This window comes from Mus pahari, chromosome 5 (assembly GCF_900095145.1).
Source record: "Mus pahari chromosome 5, PAHARI_EIJ_v1.1, whole genome shotgun sequence".
Lineage (NCBI taxonomy): Eukaryota > Metazoa > Chordata > Mammalia > Rodentia > Muridae > Mus > Mus pahari.
In genome coordinates, this window is record NC_034594.1 from 163,577,810 (window position 1) to 163,592,859 (window position 15,050).

The following is a 15,050-nucleotide window of genomic DNA, read 5'->3' on the forward strand; positions in this document are numbered from 1 at the left end:
ANNCAGGNNNAGCAAGNCAGTAANNAACATNCCTCCATGGNCTCTGCATCAGCTCCTGCTTCCTGCCCTGCTTGAGTTCCAGTCCTGACTTCCTTTGGTGATCAACAGCAATGTGGAAATATAAGCTGAGTAAACCCTTCCCGCCCCAACTGCTTCTTGGTCATGATGTTTGTGCAGGAATAGAAAACCTGACTAAGACACCACCCTTGTATAGAAGAATCTGTTCATCCATCTATCCATCCATCCCTCCATCCATCCACCCTTCTGTCTGTACCTTTATTTATCTTCTGGATTTTCATAATGTTTACATATGGCTAGAAATACCACTGTGAGGCAGTTTGTGTGTGGATGTGGAATGTTTGAGAAAGTGTTTAAGTTGGTGTTGTCCTCCTGGCAATCCTGTGAGGCAGCTGAGGCATAGACTGGCACAGGCAGCACAGAGGAGCAAGGGTTCATAGGAGACTCATCTGATCCTCAAGTTCTGCAGCAAGTCTGTCTTCCAACCTGCCTCTCAAAGATGGGTAACCCAGATCCTGCCCACGGAAGCACAGCTTGTAAGGAAAGCAGGAACTTTGTGGTATAAAGGTGGCACAATGCTGTCACAGACACATGTAAATTCATCAGGCTTCTCTAGGGATAATCATTTAATACCTAATTGTACCTTAGTCATTCCAGCCCAATTTGTGGGATTCCTTTTTCCTTGGATGCCAAAGGAAACCTCAAAGTAATGAGTCCCCCAAAGGTATTCCAGGCTGTTAGGGACACTGGCCATTGTATAACAAGCAACTTTCACAACGTTCAGCACAATAGTTGCATCCTGTAGCCCCTCCTGCAGAGCCTGATGTTGTCTGGTCATATTTACAGTTGCCCTGGACTTCAATACTTTGATACCTGGACCTTGGTAGTCAGTTTCAGGAGGCAGAAGTGGCCAAATAAAGGAATAGACCTTGGAGGTCAGCTTTAGGAATGTAATATAACAGTTTTTAACAAGGCAGAGGGAATCGGGGAGAAAGGCAAGGCCAGGGCTATGCTTGCCAGGCCCAGGCTGGCTAGAGTCCCTTCACTTTTTCTCCCAAGAATAACTGGCCTTAATTCTCAATTTCTGCTCAACTGTTCATTAGATCCTAATGCTTCCTGCTACAGCCATAGTGAACCCACAGCTGAGTAGGAGCTGGAAAAAACTAAATATGTATTTTTATTACCCAAACATCTGCTAAGAGAAATCAATTTGCACATGTCACTAGCAAGCCATTTGCAAGGTGCATGACACAGTCTGTTGTTTAAGCTTGGTTTTCAGGCTTTTCTTTTCCTTACTCTTAACACTGCTTTCAAATTGGGCAAAGTATCGGAGTGGGAACACCCCTCCCTTTCTCTTGCACAAGTGGACAAATTACTAAAGGTCACTACAGAGGGACCTGTACAAAGGGTATTTGGAAAGATCAGGTGTGTGTGTGCCTTAGCCATCAAGGCATACTGACCATGATCCCACTGCAATGCATTCTTGTCTATAGGTACAATGACAGGGAAGTTGCAAAGCTGGGTGTGATGGCTCCCACCTTTAATCTCAGCCCTCGAAAGCAGAGCAGGATGACCAGCCTGGTCCAAAGAGCTAGCTCCAGGTCAGCCAGGGCTACACAGAGAAACTCTGTCTGGAAAACCCAAAACAGTAAATAAATCAATACAATAAAGTTTCATGTCAGTAACGAAACAGTTGCATCACAGAGCTCAGCTACCTTGCAACAGCAGAGCTAAATTAGCAGTGAATCATATCTGGAAGCAAGAGCAGCAGCAGCTGGAGACTGACCCACTTATGACACACTGCTGAGAAAACGCCCACCCAGATGACTCAGGGCCCAGAGGAGCCGCTGTTGGGCCGCTGTCAGCCTTCCTGGTGGAGTGCTCAAACCAGAATCCTAAAAATTTGGTTCCACCTTGGCTTTGCTTGTGAACTGCACCTAGCAAGTTGTCATTACATAGATTTTAGAGGTACATAAAAGTGAAGACATTACAGTCTGCGCTCACTTGTTCACTGTTTCAGTGGGGAGGCTCTAGGAGTTGACTGGACTGTGGGAGCTCTGACGTCACTTATGGATTAATCTAGTGGTGGGTTCATAGTGTGGTGGGCTCTTACGAGGAGGGACCTAGTTTACTGAAGTCAGATGGGGTTACCCTGTCCTGTACACTTACCACAGACCCAGAACCAATGGAGTTACACAACCATAGACTGCAACTTGTGAAAATGTGAGCCAAAGCAAATCTTTCCTCCATTAAGCTGGTTTGCTCTTGGGTCTTTTGTCACACAGTGCGGACTAGCATATAGGGCATATAGCTTGCAAATAGTTTAGCTCAAAGACTGAAGGAAAGGCTTGCTTTTTCCTGACTCAGTGTCTAAGTCAAATGGGCCTGAGGTAGAAGGTGCTGGAACATAGCTAAATCATTCTCAGGAAAGTTAGACAATATTCTACCACTGAGAGGCAGAGATGGCTATAACTTGCCTTCCCCTCTAGGAGTTATCCCAGAACCTCAGGCACTGAGTAAACATTCCAGCCTGATAGGTTACTGAGAAGGTTAATGTGTCTCGGAAGGTTTTCATACTTACTGATTTAAAAAAAAAAAAAAAAAAATCAAGCATCCCAGAGCAATGAAGACTGAGATCGGCAATTCACAGGGGGTTTGAGCTATTTTATTTTAGTTGTGGCTTAAAAATTAACAACACTAAAAAAAAATTAGGGAGTAGCTTGGCAGAAAACCTGCAATGCTGGCCTCCAAAGGGCGCCATGCCTGGATATTTCTACCTTAGAAAACAACACTTTCTCATGGCATAACACTTCAACTCGAGAAACATTTGCATGTATTACCAAGTCTCCAGAGAGCAGGTATAATTTCTGAGGTGACCTGAGGTAATTCACAACTCCTCAACCTCTTTTCCCTTCTTCCTCTAACCCTCTCCTCCGGTCTCCTTGGGTTTGTATTCCGCCTAATGTTTTTTCTTTCTCTCCTGTTGATTTTGTTATTTCTTAGTTTCTGCTATATAGTTCTCTTGGCTTCTGTTCAGCCTCTGTACAAGCCATAGATCTATGCGGGGTTAACCAGAGTTCAGACCCTGATCTAATCCAAACAGGACTTTTGGAGTCTGTTCTATAATATCAAAATATTTATCTTTCCAAATGAGTTTCCTTTGTTTCTAGATAGATTCTCAAATAGTGAGTGGGCTGTGTACTGGAAGCCAAAGTGCGTGGGGAGGTCATCTACCTGTCTCGCCTCGATGAGCCAGCCAACACAAGCTGCAAAATCTAAAGTTCAAGGTGCTTTATGGAGGTGTCTTATGGACTTCACTGTGCTACACCTCTCCAGATTTACATTGGGAGTTCTGACTACCTTAGAATAGGACTTCGTGGACTGGAGAGATGGATTAAGAGTGATTAAGAGCACTAACTGCTCTTGAGAAGGTCCTGAGCTCAAATCCCAGCAACCACACATGGTGGCTCACAACCATCCATAATAAGATCTGTCGTCCTCTTCTGGGGTCTCTGAAGACAGCTACAGTGTATTTACATATAATAACTAAATCTTTTTTTTAAAAAAAAAAACCAAAACAGGTCTTCATTTGGAACATGACCGACAAGGCAAACAGTTGCACAGTATTAGAATGAAGTTAAAAATGAAGTCACACAAGCGAGCCCCATCATAAATGAAAGTTATCTTCTATAAAGGGGGGAGATTAAGAACCAACCACACACAGAGGGAAGACTGAACACTCGAGAATGCAATGGGAGAATGGCTACCTAACAGCCAAGGAGGGAGGCATGGAGCAGATGGTTACCTCACAGCCCTCAGAAGGATTCTGTCTGCATTCTGATCCCTGAGTCCTGGCCTTCAAACCCATGAGAAAATGTAACTCTACTCTTATGCTACCAAGTTTGTGGTACAGCACACTCTCCCTGGACAGTCGGAAAATGGAGCAGCAGGCACAGAGACTCAGTTGCTCCCACCTTGTCACAGGATTGTTTTGTCTCAAACAGTCTAAGAGAAACGACAAGCTTCAGAAATGAAACCGTAATGAAGATGAAAGAGATCGGATTGTTTTGAGAAAGCTTGGTGTATGGTGATAGTAAGAGCCACCTGAAGGGGAAGGGAAGGTGCCAGGACTCTAAAGAAAGGCAGACAAGCCCAAGGCTGCAGAGATTGCCTTCGGCAAAGACTTACGCATGGAAGTACAAACAGCGGGATCCTGACATCTCAAAGAAAGAGGTTTACATGCTAAGCTGGACAAAGGTGGACTGTGGCCAATGGGAATGCTCTTCAGCTTTCCCGGGTCTGTGTGTAGCATGAAATACTGGGTTGTGATGACTGTGTTTATCCTACAGGGTTTGGAATATGTGCCAGGGTCACCTGATGCCAAAAATGGCAACAATGGCTGGTAAGATGACTTAGTGGATGAAGGCATTTGCCACCAAACCTGACAACACATCACTGTGGAAGGAATGATACATTCTAGTAGCCTGTAGAAAAGACGCACAATCCAGGAATTTACTCACAAACTGTAAGCCTAGACTGGGCAGGTTTGGAGCGATTCTAACTTATTTCCCAGCCATATGTCTCTTTCTTTCTTTCTTTCTTTCTTTCTTTCTTTCTTTCTTTCTTTCTTTCTTTCTTTCTTTCTTTGCTTCTTTCTTTCTTTCTCTCTCTCTTTCTTTCAAAATTTATTTATTTATTTATCTATTTATTTATTTATTTTATGTGAGTACACTGCCGCTGTCTTCAAGGGCATTGGATCCCATGACAGATGGCTGTGAGCCACCATATGGTTGCTGGGAATTAAACTCATGACCTCTGGAAGAGCAGTCAGTGATCTTAACCTCTGAGCCATTTCTCCAGCCTGTCCCTTGTTTCCTGCTGGTTTTCCTAGCCATGTGCTCATAGTCAGTCTCCTCTAAAGCTGGCCTCCTCCACTCTCCATGTCCCTTCTTCTCCATCTTTTCATCTCTCCTGAGAACCTTCACTTGATCACCAAGTCCCACCTTTCTCCCTCTTCTGCCTATCCACGGGCTCTAGCCTTTTATTGACTAGTTAAATTGGGGAGCAAGGATTACATAGCATCATTACTCGGCGTATGTGAGGATCTGCTCACAGGATGACCAGATCTTTGGAGGCAGTATTTAGCATTTAAATACAAGCAACACCACACCAACTCCCTACACATCACCACATACATAAATAAAAAATGTAACTTTGAAATGGCAATCATAGCCAGGAGTCTGTGGTTGGCTCAAGAGGGTTCCTACTGTGCTAACACAGAATGTGCTCTTTGCTGCCAAATCAAAGTTCCTGTCTTTAAAATGAGTTCTCTTCAGTGGGCACACATGAATCCCTTTCCATGCTTTGTTTCTTTCTGTTCATAGTACTTATAATCCTCTAATGGTCTCCATGTTTGCTACTTGTCTCTTTCCGCTGGAAAAGACACTCAGTGAGGTCCAGGACTGGGCTTGTTCACTGCGGGGCTTGTCTCATCAGCACGTGCCTGGCCCATACAGGATCCTCACTGGTTGGTCAGGGCTGAGTCCACATTTGCATCCTCTGAGCTTTGCTGGACCACTCCTACTGATTCTCTTAGACCTGTTCTGTCCATCTTCTCCAGGCCCCGCCCTCTAACCCCACCTTAGAATCTTTCCATTCCTTTACAAGGACGTTTCCATCACTCTACTGAGCACACTGCATCTCCACAAGGCCTGCTTTCACTGGTTCTTGTTTTTGTTTACACTCTAACCCCTCCCCTTCCTCCTTTCCTTCCTTCAAGCCCCCCTACCCTGCCCACCTTCTTTATCTTTGTGTTGTTGGAGACTGAATTCAGGGCCTTATGCACACTAGATTAGTGATCTACATCTCCAGCTCTTGTTTTTCTTCACTATAACAAAATACCCAAGGCTGGGTAGTTGTGTATAGAAAAAGATGAGTGTTTATTTCAGAGCGCTGGAGGCTCAAGGAAAGGGTGCCAGCACAAGCTCGCTCTGGAAGGCGTCAGTGAGTGGGCGGCAGAACTACAGAGATCGTAGATAAGGCAGAAAGTCGGAGGTTGTACCAGGGTTGAGTTGGTGGAGTTCGGACTTTTGTAAGAACTCATGCTGGCAAGAAAGCCAGGGGCCCCACAAAAATATTAATCCCTCCAGGAAGCATAACCCCAGAGACTTCAGGACTTCTCACTAGGCTCCACCTCTTGAAGGTACCACCGCTTCTTACATTGTTACAAGGGCACCAAGCGTTAAACTCACACACACCCTTGGTGGACAAATCACAGCCACCAGTAACTAGGGAGCAAGAGAAGGGCACGGATCAGACACGGCTCACTGTGAGGTATTAATCTTATTATGTAGGTCAGGCCCAAGAGCCAAAATAGCCAAATATGAATATGTGAAAGGAGGCATACGGCCAGTCCTCAGAATAGGACTGAGGGCTAACTTAGACGATGTGAAATCAATAAATAAGAGCAAAGATTGCAAAACCTCCTTAAGGGTCTCCTTGATATGCACAGTGGAGCGTCATCTGGTGCATTTGTGAACACCTCGGACTGTGATGTGGCATGGCAATTCTGAAACCTTGCTGGAAAAGGGAGGACTGAGACCCTCAGAGTGCAAAGTAGCTGGACTTGGACCACAGGTATCAGACCATCCTGGGAACAGGCTGATGGGAACTATACCCCCAAAGGTGGGGGAAGGGCCCAGTGAGACAGGAGTAGTATGGAGGTAGAGTTTAGTACAATAGGCTGATGTCTCTTCAACCTGAATCATAATGTTGCTTACATTTTAAAGAGAAGACTATATGAGCTGTGAAGGTCTCTGTTCTGAGGGAAGATGTAAGTCTCTCGGGTTGACGCTTCCCATGTGGAAAGAACGAGGACAGGATCTGCTTGCCTGCCAAAGCAGCAACCTGTGGAGTTTCATAATCCTGGGATGGGGGAGGGGCCACAGATGTCATCCTGCCTGTTCATTCACTCATTCACTGAAATGGTTCCAAGCCAAACACTAAATTGGGAGGACACAAAAGTAAATGTTCACAGTCAGTCCAACTAAAAACCATAACCTCCTGGATCTGTGTCATCCATAATGCAGTCGGAGCGAGTGTTCCCTGGCAGCGTTCCTGGGCAGGAAGTGGTTAGGGAGCCCACCTCACACAGCAAGGCTGAGCAAGCTCCAGTCCACTGGGGCAGTCTGGAGCTACAGTAACACGAGTTCTTGATGGGAATGTTGACAGGGACTATTAGAGCAGAAATATAGCTCCAATTAGGTTACAGCCACAGCCATAATCGTCACTCAGCTGCAGTTGTCAGTGAGCTAAACAGGGGAAAACTTCGTTAGACAAACCTTCTGAGACGCCTGCAGACACATGAGAAGTTGTTGCCTGGGTGTCTGTACCACATCCCCTGACTAGATCACTGCCTTCCAGAGGCAGAAAGATGAGCCCAGCCTGAGCCACAGCACCTGGTTTTAAAAATACAAAGTATATTTCTGTAGGAAGCACTATGCAGGGTAATTCCCTGGATTGCCTGTCTATCTTGTGGGTGTTTTGCATGAGAGATGAGAAAGTGCTCCACACTCATGGATGTGAAGAGAGCACACCCTTGAGAAGGGACAGCTGTGACACATTTGAATCTGTTTATTCTCAAAATAACAAAAAACTCACCTCCACCAATCTCACTGGCCTCAACTTACCAAGTGATAGCTGGCCACTGGCAAGTACCTTTATGCCAATCTTAACTACTAGCTCTCAGAGGGCATGCTACGCACCAAACCATAATTCTATCTCTCTGTCTGTCTATATGCACATTTTAGAATGGTTACAGAAGGGTTAAAGGAGCCACAGTCGAGTCCAAGTTCCAGGCGTCCTCTCTGGCAGAACAGAAGACTGATACAGATGCTGAATTACTGCAGTGCTGAGGTAAGAGAGTGAGAAGCCAGCTGCTGTAGGGTCTCAGGGCTGAGGCGAGCTGTAAGCTCTGCACCTGCAGAGGTGAGTTACAGGACCGGGTGTGGACAGGCAAACAGATGGTAATTTGAGTCCATCTAATCTTTATCTGCATCAAACAACGGGGTCTAAGCTGAGGGAAAGTCTAAGGAAGGAAGGGAGGCCCTCTGTTTATCCTTACACACACACACACACACACACACACTGCACACTCACAATCACACACTCAAACACACATACTTCTGCACATATACTTGTACACACTCACGCACATGCACACTCACTGACAATCACACACTCAAGCACACATACATACTCATGAACACTCACACTCACACCAGATCTCATATACACATAAACACATACACACTCACTCTCTCACACACAGTGCATTCACACACACACACACACACACACACACACACACCCCAGGTGGTCAAATGACAGGTCAACACAACCATTACTACCACAGTGTTAGATGTCTCACTTCCCATGGGACACAGAGGAGGGTACTGTGCAGTTTACCGCTCTGGTGTGTTTGATAGCTTCTTGAACCAGAATTTTGATCTGGTTTTAATTTACCCATGTATTGATGTGTTCCAAGTCTATTTTGATAAACTAATAATTGGTCTTTAATTTTATGTGTCAGTTATTTATTAGTATGTGCTCATGAGTGGTATGGGACAGGTGATGGTGTCTCTATGCACAATGAGATGTAGAAACCCCATGCCTCCACATCTGCACTCAAAATGGAATCAAATGCTGCTCACGAAATGGAGTCTGCTGGGACAAGGCTCAGCCTGAAAGCTATTGTTTCATACAACAAGAAATAACCTAGAGCAAGGTCCAGCCTGGTCCACACAAGGTTCCCACCTCTTGTCATGGGTCCCTCTGTCTGGCACTGTGCTGTTTCAGGGAAATGGAGCAAAACAGAGAGAAAGGCAGGTAGCAGAGAACACTACAGCCAGCCCTGTCTAGGCTTCCTGTCTTGTAGGACTGTTGAAGGCTGGGATCCCCTGATCTGAGAAGATGGCTGGGGGCAAGACATTTGTGAGAGTTCTCTCTCTTCCTTTTTTCTTTCTGTTTTTTCAAAACAGAGTTTCTCTGTGTAGCCTTGGAGCTGTCCTAGAAGTAGCTCTGTAGACCAGGCTGTCCTCAAGCTTACAGAGACCTGCCTGCCTCTGCCTCCCGAGTGCTGGGATTACAGGCTTCCACTACCTGACCCCAGCTATATTGTTGTTGTTGTTGTTGGGATTAAAGGCATGTGCCACCACTGCCCGGCAATTATATTATTAATGAGTCAAAAGATAGAAAGGTTTCAGCTGGGCAAGGGGGGACTGCCTTTACTTCCTATCACTTGGGAGGCAGAGGAAAGATCTCTGTGTGTTCAAGGCCAGCCTGGTCAATGTAGTGAGTTCTGAGACAGCCAGAGTTACACAGTGAGACTCTGTCTCAAAAAAAGGAAAAGATGCCGGGCATGGTAGTACACGCCTTTAATCCCAGCACTCAGGAGGCAGAGGCAGGTGGATTTCTGAGTTCGAGGCCAGCCTGGTCTACAAAGTGAGTTCCAGGACAGTCAGGGCTATACAGAGAAACCCTGTCTCGAAAAAACCAAAAAAAAAAAAAAAAGGTTTCCATATGGTTTATTACACCTTCCATTTTTGTTAACCATACTGTGGAGGACTGGGTACAACGATACCATAAGCTCATACATCTGAATGCTTAGTCACACTACACATCTGAATGCTTAGTCACACTACTTGAAAAGGATTGGAGGTGTGGCCTTGTTGAAGGAAGTGTGTCACTGGTCACTGTGAGGGTGGATTTTGAGGTCTCTTAGGCTCAAGCTATGCCCAGTGTGACAGTCTCCTTCTGCTACCTTCAGATCAAAATGTAGAACTCTCAGGTCCTTCTCCAGGTACCATGCTTGCCTACACTCTGCCATGTTTCCTGCCATGACGATAATGGACTAAACCTCTGAAACTGTAAGCCAGCCCGGATTAAATGTTTTCTTTCATGAGAGTTGTTGTGGCTATGGTGTTTGTTTCTTCACAGCAAAGGAGACATTTTCCTTACTCATCCCTCAGCTGATGAGCATCAAGGTTGATTCCTACCTATTGCAAACAGAGCAACAAAGAACATGGGTGAGCAAGTGTCTGCAGAGCAGTGGTTCTCGACCTTCCTAATGCTGTATGACTCTTAATGTAAACTCCTGTGTTTTCCAATGGCCTTAAGTGTCCCTGAGGTGCATGAGCAGGCGTCATGGTGTGAGGACCCCACCTGGAGTGGGCTAGCTGTGTCACAGGGCAGTTCCAGTTCTAGCTTCATGAGGATTCTCCAGACTGGCTTCCAAAGCTGTTACACTGGTTTGGAATACCACCAACAGTGCATACACTTCCTCTTCCCTCACATCCACATCCACATTTGTTGCCATTTGTATTCTTGGAGAATATCCTGAGTGAGATGAGACTCTTAATGTAGTTTTAATTTACCTTTCTCTGGTAGCTAAGAATGTTGAATACCTTTTTAACAATTTTACTATCCATTTGCAAATCTTCCTTTGAGAACTTTCTTTTCAGTTCCATAACCCATTTTATGTACTTATTAATTATTATTATTATTATTATTATTTTAAATAGGGTTTCTCTATGTAGTCTTGGATATCCTTGAACTCACTATGTAAACCAGGGTGGTCTTGAAGACTCACTTAATTGAGAGTCCATTTTAAAATAGGGTGGTCTGTTTTTTTGAACCCTTTATCATATTCTGGACATTAATCATCTGTTGGATGGATGGATGGTAAAAATTTTCTCCTATGCTGTGTGCTGCCTCTTTCCTTGATTAATATCATGAGATCCTATCTGTCTACTTTTTGTCTTATTGGAAAGTGCATTTGTGCCTGTAAGCTGAAGCACATTCCTTACTTTTTCCTCTAGCAGTTTCAGGGTATCAGATCTTTGATTGAAGTCATTAATCCATTTGGACTAATACATTCATCCATTTGTGTTGATGACAAATAAAGATCTAGTCTCATTTTTCTACATGTTGAAGTCCTTGTTTCCCAGGTCCACTTGTTGAAGATGATTTTTCTTCAATGTGGTTTTTGTTTTTTTTTTTTTTTTTGGTGTCTTTGTAAAAAAAAAAAAATCAGTGAGTTGTAGTTTCATGGTAATGAAGTAGCAATGAAAATAATTTTATGGTTGGGAGTCACCACAACATGCAGGACTATATTAAAGCATTAAAGGGTTGGTGTATTAGGAAGACTGAAAACAATTCTCTCAGAGAGAGCGCGAGAGCGAGAGCGAGAGCAAGAGAGAGAGAGAGAGAGAGAAAGAGAGAGAGAGAGAGAGAGAGATTATGTCTGTTAAGAATTGTGTCCAACTTTTGATGGGGATTGCATTAAATCCTTTTAGTAGGGTAGCCATTTTCACAAGATTATTCATATCCAGGAACATGGGGGTTCATTTTTTTGTTTTTGTTTTATCTTTTGGTGTCTCCAGTAGTGTCTTTCTTTCTTTCTTCCTTTCTTTCTTTCTTTCTTTCTTTCTTTCTTTCTTTCTTTCTTTCTTTCTTTCTTTCTTTCTTTTTTTGTCTTTTTGAGACAGGGTTTCTCTGTGTAGCTCTGGCTGTCCTGGAACTCACTCTGTAGACCAGGCTGGCCTCGAACTCAGAAATCTGCCTGCCTGCCTCTGCCTCCCGAGAGCAGGGATTAAAGGCGTGCGCCACCATGCCCGGCTCCAGTAGTATCTTAATGTTTTCATTGTAGAGGCCTTTATTTCCTTGGTTAAATAAGTTTCCACATATTTGTGTGTGCTCGTCTGAGTTGTGTGTGTGTGTGTGTGTGTGTGTGTGTGTGTGTGTGTGTGGTGTACTGAGAATGGAATTGTTTCCTTGATTTCTTTTGCAGTCTGTCTGTCATTGGTATATAGGAAGCTTCCATATATTTGAGTTTTAATTTATATCATGACACTTTGCTGAAAATGTTTATCATCTCTAAGAGATTTTTGCTGAAGTCCTTAGGGCATCCTATGCATAGAGTGATGTCATCTACATATAGACATGCTTGGACTTCTTTTCTTACTTTATCCTTTCCCTTCCCTCGGTCGTCTCTAGCTAAGACTCAGGCATATATTGAACAGAAGAGAGGAGAGTGAACACCCACATCTTGTTCTGGTTCTTAGTGGATGTGCCTTAAGTTTTCTCCATTTGGCGTGGTGTTTGCTGTGAGTTTATTGTATATTATGTTGAGGTTTCCTTTACCTTCAGCCTTTCCATAACTTTTTTAATGAAGGACTTCTAGACTTCGTTCAAAGATCTTTTCTGCATCTATTGAGATGATTGTGTTATTTCTATCTCCGTATCTATTCATGTGATCAATTACATTTATTGATTATGTATGTATTCCCTGCATCTCTGGAATGACGCTAATTTGGTCACAATAGATGATCTTTTTCATGTGCTCTTGAATTAGTTTTGCTGAGAATTTTGGTATCTATGCTAATTAGGGAAACTGGTTTGTAATTTCCTTCTTTTTGTTGTATCTTTATCTGGTCTTGTAATTATGGTAATACTGGCTTCATAAAAAGCCTCTGGATGCTTTCTCCTTTTTTATGGGATAATTTGTGACTTGATCACTGCTTGTGTGGCTCAGCCTTTGAATTATGTTCCCATCTCTTGTCACCATTCCATTCCAGTCTTTACATTCTGTTAGGTTCTCTGGCCCAAAGAGATGGTTAGACACATGGAGGCACTAACCCAGCAAAAAAACCCAAAACTTCAGTAAATGGTCCTGCTTTCAAAATATCAGATAGTCTCTTGGAGAAATAATGAATTAAGAGAGAAACTCCTTGTGTAGTAGCTGCCCAATGTACTCAAGATATAGTTCCTATCCTCTCATAGGAGGCTGGCATGCTGCAAAGGATCAGGAATAAATGCCCAAGAGGTGGAAATCCAGCTTAGTGGTAAAGCGCTTGCTGGGCATGCTCAAGGCCCTAGGTTCAATCCCGAGTATCCACCCACATACACACACACAATGTCCAACATGCTGTGCCTTCCCAGGGTGGCCATGATCCTGTTTCCTTGTACTGGTAGCAGCACCCAACTCCAGGAAAACCCATTTCATCACCTTCTGCTCCCATCCTGCATTGGAACCACAGATCCAGTTAAGACAGTTCCCTTCCCTTCCTAAGTGAGCACTGTTTTCCCAGAAGAGATCTATTCATCTACCTTCCATTCCAGAGCTCACAGCAGGCTCCAACCAGTTTCTTAGAGCCCAGGGCCTCTTTGGATAACCACGTCCTACCTTAGATATCTCGAGCTGATATCTTCCCAAAGGTGCTAGAATTTGAGTCAAATTGGCCAGAGCCAGGCTTGTCTCGCTTTGAATTCCACCCGCGTCCATTCTCCACTGCACATTCTGGTAGAAGGCAAAGCAACTAGTAATAGTTGCTTTTGAGGGAATTTAATATTGACTTTTCATAATTTTTCAATGTTATTCTCCATCAATGTGTTATTAATAATACAGCAATAATCTATAAATATCTGCAATTGCTACCTTACAAGGTTACAATAGGGCCTAAAGATACTGTGTGTAAGTCCATGACGCATTAATGATATTTTTGAAACAGTAATTATTATTGAGGATCTGAGTGTGTAGAATGAGTAACTCAGGTAAATGACCAGCCTTCATTCTCCTCATCAGCAAATGGTAGGAGAGAGGTCCAACCTTGCACTGCTGTGAGGATCAGCTGTGGTAATACTGAGAATTATCAGTTAGCATTGTGCTCATCTAAGCATATGATGAATAGGCTTTAGGATCAAAATGACTATTGTTCTGGGGCCCTTACCGTTATGCTGGGCCTGGATGTCTCAGACTGTGTCCTTGTTAAGGTTCTATGTATCCTTTTCTCCTTTTTGAGTTATGTACATTTTTAAAATTAAGAAATCTATTTGGAGGAATTTTGTTGTATTCTTTCCCTCGGATCCTCGGCACATCTATTTTGATTGCTTTTCGTTTCCCTTAAGTTCTCTAGGTCACAATCTTTGCCATTATTCTAATTCAGGACATTCTTGCTGCAAGTCTGTTAGGCAGAGACAGCACATTCAGTGCCTTGGAAGCACTCTGCTCAGTACCAGCCCTTGATGACTCAATAGTGCCCTTGACTCTGGTCACGATGCTTGACTCATGCCTTGGGTGTTTTTCTCCAGGCGTCCACTTGCCCACTCCTGAGCCACCATTCAGTGTCAGTGTCGGTAACATGCCTCCTTCTTCTACATTCTCTCAGTAGCACCTCTCAGGGCACATGGTCTTCTCTCACCTGTGTCCTGCTTGTCCCTATCTTTTGCATGTAGGCCCTTTCTTCTGCTTGTGTTTCTTCCTTTTATTTGTAGCCCCATCCCTCTTTGTTTTTTTTTTCCCATCCCTCTTTGAAGCTGTGATAATATGATTTAAATTTTGTACTACTTCTCACACTCCTATTTCTAAAATATGACTATGCTAAATGGCTTATCTAGCAGAAATATCTAAGTGTATTATTTACATATAAATATACAGTGATTATGTTTTTATAGACTACAGATGATGCCTGTGTCCTGCTCCCCATTTTGTTTTGGTTTTGTTGTTGCTTTAGAGACTCAATTTGTGGGTCAGGCTGACCTTAAACTTGTGATCCCTTTGCCTCAGCCTTCTGCAACCTGTGATCTTTGGTATGCATCACTATGCCCAATTAAGTTGAGTTTTCAGAAGTTATATTTTACTTTAAACATGCCAGGAGAGTTAGCTATTTCTCATAGTAAATTCTTTTGTGAAACAGATACTTGCTCACTAGTTTATGCAGATACATAAACACATGGGAATATTGATGTGTCTGATTTATAAGCCACTTGGGATTCTCTTGATAGGAGGGGTTTGTGAAGATCAGAACTATAGTCTCTTTTTTCTTTTTCTTTCTTTCTTTCTTTCTTTTTTTTTTTTTTTTTTTTTTTCATTTATATTTCTCAATAGGATTTCTCTGTGCAGTCCTGGCTGTCCTGGAACTCATTCTGTAGACCAGGCTGGCCTTGAACTCAGAAATCTGCTTGCCTCTGCCTCC

General features: G+C 43.5%; 1 long non-coding RNA gene across 1 annotated transcript in view; it reads left to right on the forward strand.

Annotated features, from left to right (window-relative positions):
* The first annotated feature begins 2,788 nt into the window (after positions 1 to 2,788).
* The window catches only part of LOC115064066, a 17,011-nt gene continuing 4,749 nt past the window's right edge, over positions 2,789 to 15,050 (forward strand). Inside the window, exons 1-2 of the long non-coding RNA XR_003843934.1 lie at positions 2,789 to 2,876; positions 7,827 to 7,932. This is a non-coding gene — a long non-coding RNA (uncharacterized LOC115064066). The remainder of the gene's footprint in view (positions 2,877 to 7,826; positions 7,933 to 15,050) is intronic.